We start from the raw sequence: 6,000 nt of genomic DNA, 5'->3' as shown, positions 1-6,000 counted from the left end.
AGTGAACAGTTAACTTGCATGCAATTTTGGTCTCCTTCCTATCGGAAGTGATGTTGTGAAACTCGAAAGGGTTCAGAAAAGATTTACAAGGATGTTGTCAGGGCTATAGGGAGAGGTCGAATAGGCTGGGGCTGTTTTCCCTGGAGCATAAGATGCTGAGGAGTGACCTTATAGAGGTTTATAAAATCATGAGGGGCATGGATAGGGTAAACTGCCAAGGTCTTTTCCTTGGGGTGGGTGAGTCCAGAACTAGAGGGCATAGGTTGAGGGTGAGAGGGGAAAGATTTAAAAGGGACCTAAGGGACAACTTTTTCATGCAAAGGGTAGTGCGTGGATGGAATGAGCTGCCAGAGGAAGTGGTGGAGGCTGGTACAATTACTGCATTTAAAAGGCATGTGGATGGGTATATGAATAGGAAGGGTTTGGAGGGATATGGGCCAAGTGCAGGCAAACGGGACTAGATTGGGAATAACTGGTTGGCATGGATGAGTTGGACCAAAGGGTCTGTTTCCATGCTGTACATCTCTATGACTCAATGCTCCTGCTCTATCTCCATGCCAACCATTGTCCAACCAATCAACACCCTCTTTACATGCTTATAAATTGTTGAGTTCATAAAGTTGATTTTCTTGCATCTCATTGCAAGACATAGACAACTTCATGTCTCTTTCTAACAATATTCCCACTTAGGAGGGCAGAGTCTAATTGTAACAGTCATCAGAAAGATTGGCAGCTCTGACAGTGCAGCCTTCCCTCAGTACTGCACAAGGGTTTTCAGCTCAGGGCTTTGTGCTGGAGTCTGTGCAATGAAATTTGAAACGCTAACTCTGTTACAGAGTGGAGAGAGCATTACCACTGAACCACAGACGTGCTAATGAAGGCTTCATTTGCGCAATTCCTATGCCTCCAGGACATTTTTCAGTCACAGATGGGCTTGAAATTGATTTTTTCCCCTTTGATCACCTGAAGTAAAGATATTGTTTGATATCACAGTGGAACTAAAGTACAAACAGCGAATAATTAAAGTGGGGACATTAAAAGAATTGAACATCACGGCTGTCATTGAATCACTACAGAGTGAAAAGCAGGCCATTGCCCCATAAATTCCTGATGAAGAGCTCAAAGTCGAAATGTTGACTCTCCTGCTCCTTGGATACGGCCTGACCTGCTGTGCTTTTCCAGCACCACACTGTCGACTCTGATCTCCAGCATCTGCAGTCCTCACTTTCTCCTATTTGCCCCTTCAAGTCCACACCAACCCTTTGAAGCACATCCCACACAGACACATCCCCCATCCCAGCATTTCCCATGGCTTATCCATTTTACAAATCCCTGGACACTGCAGACAATTTAGCGTGGTTCTGGATTAGTGGTGCTGGAAGAGCACAGCAGTTCAGGCAGCATCCGAGGAGCAGCGAAATCGACGTTTCGGGCAAAAGCCCTTCATCAGGAATAAAGGCAGAGAGCTGAAGTGTGGAGAGATAAACTAGGGGAGGGTGGGGGTGGGGATGGGGAGAAAGTAGCATAGAGTACAATAGGTGAGTGGGGGAGGGGATGAAGGTGATAGGTCAGGGAGGAGAGGGTGGAGTGGATAGGTGGAAAAGGAGATAGGCAGGTAGGACAAGTCCAGACAAGTCATGGGGACAGTGCTGAGCTGGAAGTTTGGAACTAGGGTGAGGTGGGGGAAGGGGAAATGAGGAAACCGTTGAAGTCCACATTGATGCCCTGGGGTTGAAGTGTTCCGAGGCGGAAGATGAGGCATTCTTCCTCCAGGCGTCTGGTGGTGAGGGAGCGGCGGTGAAGGAGGCCCAGGACTTCCATGTTCTCGGCAGAGTGGGAGGGAGAGTTGAAATGTTAGGCCACGGGGCGGTGGGGTTGATTTGTGCGGGTGTCCCGGAGATGTTCCCTAAAGCGCTTTGCTAGGAGGCGCCCAGTCTCCCCAATGTAGAGGAGACTGCATCGGGAGCAATGGATACAATAAATGATATTAGTGGATGTGCAGGTAAAACTTTGATGGATGTGGAAGGCTCCTTTAGGGCCTTGGATAGAGGTGTGGGAGGAGGTGTGGGCGCAGGTTTTACAGTTCCTGTGGTGGCAGGGGAAAGTGCCAGGATGGGAGGGTGGGTTGTAGGGGGGCGTGGACCTGACCAGGTAGTCACGAAGGGAACGGTCTTTGCGGTAGGCGGAAAGGGGTGGGGAGGGAAATATATCCCTGGTGGTGGGGTCTGTTTGGAGGTGGTGGAAATGTCGGTGGATGATTTGGTTTATGCGAAGGTTGGTCGGGTGGAAGGTGAGCACCAGGGGCATTCTATCCTTGTTACGGTTGGAGGGGTGGGGTCTGAGGGCGGAGGTGCGGGATGTGGACGAGATGCATTGGAGGGCATCTTTAACCATGTGGGAAGGGAAATTGCGGTCTCTAAAGAAGGAGGCCATCTGGTGTGTTCTGTGGTGGAACTGGTCCTCCTGGGAGCAGATCTGGCGGAGGCGGTGGAATTGGGAATATGGGATGGCATTTTTGCAAGAGATAGGGTGGGAAGATGTATAATCCAGGTAGCTGTGGAAGTTGGTGGGTTTGTAAAAAATGTCAGTGTCAAGTCGGTCGTCATTAATGGAGATGGAGAGGTCCAGGAAGGGGAGGGAGGTGTCAGAGATGGTCCAGGTAAATTTAAGGTCAGGGTGGAATGTGTTGGTGAAGTTGATGAATTGCTCAACCTCCTCGCGGGAGCACGACCAATCCACCTAACCAGCACATCTTTGGACTGCGGGAGGAAACCAGAACATCCAGAGGAAACCCACGCAGACACGGGACAATGTGCAAACTCCACACAAACAATTGTTTGGAATTGAACCCTGTTTCCTGGTACTGTAAGGCAGCAGTGCTAACCACTGAGCCACCGTGCCACCCTATCACTCCAATTGCATTACTGAGAGAGTGCTGTCCTGCTGGAGGTGCAGTCTTTCAGATGAGACCTTAACCGGGGTCTTTCTATCCTCTTAGAGAGATGTGAGAAAAGACCCACCACACAACTGGAAGGAGATTAGAGGAATTCACTCGATTGTGCTGCCAGTATGGAAACATCACTACAGAAGGCTAATGTTTCCAGCCTGGTCTGAATTTTCTTCAGAACTCTTAATCTCCTCCTGTTTCTGAAGAAGGCACAACGGATTAGTATGTTAACTATGTTTCTCTCTCCAGATCTGCTGTGTTTCTCAGCCAATTTCTCACCTTCCTTTCAGGTTCTACTTAAGAAGGTGATCGGGCCGTTACCATATTGCTGTTCTGTGGATTTTCTTTGGGCAAATTGGTTGCTGAATTTCTTACAAAACAGCAAAGGGTAGGCTGCAAGAGTGCTTCAGTGGCTACAAAGTGCTGTGGGATGTTCTGCAGCAGTGAGTGGTGCTATATAAATGCAGATTCTTATTTTAAACCAAACCCTTTTCTGGTTGAGCATCACTTTGATATAAGGAGACAGTGAGGTCTTCAGATGCTGGAGATCAGAGTTGAGAGTGTGGCGCTGGAAAAGCACAGCAGGTCAGGCAGCACTTCCTATGAAGGGCATTTGTCTGAAACATCGATTTTCCTGCTCCTCAGATGCTGCCGGACCTCCTGTGCTTTTCCAGCAACATGATCTCAACTCATCACTTTGATGTACTCCAGCAGAAAAGGCTGTGAGCTGAAGTTCCTCTCGCATCCTCGCTGCTGTTTCTCTTGGCACATTCAGTAAAGCTGTTGAGAGTTGTTTCCTTGGGCTGGTCAGGGAGTGTGAAAGTGTTAGGAAAGTGGTGACTGGAAATGTGATCTCACTACACAGCAGGCAAACAGGCAGCCAGTGAGCTGACACAAACCAGGGAACATCATGTCCTAGTGCCACAGACACATCGCACTAAAAAAAACAAACAGAACGCTTCAAAGCTACCAAGCTTTGCTGGCCAAGGTGAGGAAAGTAATCCAAACCCTGAATTCATACAGGATTGGAACACTTGGGAAAGCCGTTTTAAATTGACTTAAATCTCCACAACCAATTCACTCAACGTTTTCACATCGAAAGAGGTGTTGCCAGAAGAAATAGAGTCACACAGTGCAGAAAAGGTTCCACGGCCCATCAAGTCTATGATGATCTATTTAGATAAGTCCCACTTTTCAGCCCATAGCCACGATGTTATGACATTAAAAGTGCTCATCCTAAGTATTTTTTAAAGGTTCTGAGGTTACTTGCTTCAACTCCCCTCCCAGATAGTGTATTGCAGTCTCTCACCACCCTCTGGGTGAAAAAGCATTTCCACAAATCCCCTCCAAATCTCCTGCCTCTCCCTTTAAAATTATCCCCAGTTGTTATTCAATTAAAGATCTTTAGGAATGATACATTCCAGAGTTTAAAGTTACTCAGACTGGTGTTGGACTGGGGTGTACAAAGTTAAAAATCACACAACACCAGGTTATAGTCCAACAGGTTTAATTGGAAGCACTAGCCTCCAATCAGATCTGCCATAATGGTGTTGAATGGGGGAGCAGGAGCTGAAGGGTTGGATGACTTCCTCCTGCACCCAATTTGATTGTTTGTGTGGGTTAAGGGATGTGGAACACAATAAGCACGGATTATTGGCATGCCCATCATTGGAAACTTCTGAGACTACTCGAACAAAACCTTTAGTTTTCTGAATGACCTGTATCAGCGTTCTCTTTCCCAGAAAGGGAAAGCACCAATCCTTTCCTACGAGCTACCAAACCTCAGATGAGGAGAGAGGTCAGCACCTTCATGGTAACCCCAGCGGGTGCAGGAATTGAACCGACCCTGCGAGCTTCACTCTTTATTAGAACCAGCTGACTGAGCTAACCAGCCTCCCACTGTGGGTCAATTTGAAATCGCTCTCAAAGAGATGAGAGTTGAACTATTCACAACATTCCACGTGGAGTCCAATGTAGGTTCAAAAAGTTTAAAGTAAAGTTACCTCCAGAAATAAACCCAATTTGCTCTCTTTATGGCCTTGTTACCAGGTGCCTACCATACTCCAGAAGGGTCAAAGGTTATTCTGTTAAATTACTCGTCCTACTTGCAATGTCATTTAACTGTCATTGCCGAAGATTGTGAGGCCCCTTTTGGCCATGGCTGACCATGGGTTGCATCCTCGTTGTTCAAGCTTTCTGCTTCCCTGCTTTCTGCTTGTGACTGAAGAGACCAATGCTGGAGTGACAGTCCCAGTTGCAGAGGTCACATCTGTAAGTGGCTGTTGATCTGCTAGAGCTGCTGTACTCCTCCCTGTGTGCCTGCTTGTCTGCTGCAGCGCTCCTCAACTTCCATTCCCCTGTTTTGAGGTGTTGGTTCAGGGTGCTTCTCCATCTCATTGGCATCTCATTGTTGGCATTGTTCTTAATTGGGTTTAAAAATGAGCTGATATTTGATGGGAGATGGTTTACAAGTATTACCACAGAAATTTAGCTTCGTGGTTAGCACTCTGACCTCATAGCCTCGGGTGACTGTCTGTCTGGAGTGGTGAAGATTCTGGGTAATCCAAGATGGAGGACGGGAAAAATTTCTGGATGTAACAGCTGCTCCTTTTTTTGAGGTATTTTAGGTGTTGGAGGTGATTTCCTCCAATTCCAGGAGCAGCAATTACTGTTTCATATGCTGTTGCATTGTTTTGGAACTTTGGAAAAAAAAAGTCAAAACAACAGCAGTTTTAAAAGGGAGAAGAACAGACAAAGGAAGCACATGGCGAGGTCATTGCAGGAGAGAGAGAGAGAACCTGCTCAGTTACTGCCTTTTATGTTTGAATTTGTGTATCACTAGACATCGGAGTGCATCTGGGAAAATGATTAAACAGTGAAATTCACAACTAATCTTGGAAAAGAGATCTAAGGGGCAACTTTTTCATGTAGAGGGTGGTACGTGTATGGAATGAGCTGCCAGAGGATGTGGTGGAGGCCGGTACAATTCAACATTTAAGAGGCATTTGGATGAGTATATGAACAGGAAGGGTTTGGAGGGATATGGGCCGGGT

This window comes from Chiloscyllium plagiosum, unplaced genomic scaffold (genome assembly GCF_037043375.1).
Source record: "Chiloscyllium plagiosum isolate Xiang-an unplaced genomic scaffold, Cpla_swu_hap1 HiC_scaffold_24, whole genome shotgun sequence".
NCBI lineage: Eukaryota > Metazoa > Chordata > Chondrichthyes > Orectolobiformes > Hemiscylliidae > Chiloscyllium > Chiloscyllium plagiosum.
The sequence above is the reverse complement of the archived record's forward strand: the minus strand, read 5'-3'. Positions refer to the sequence as shown.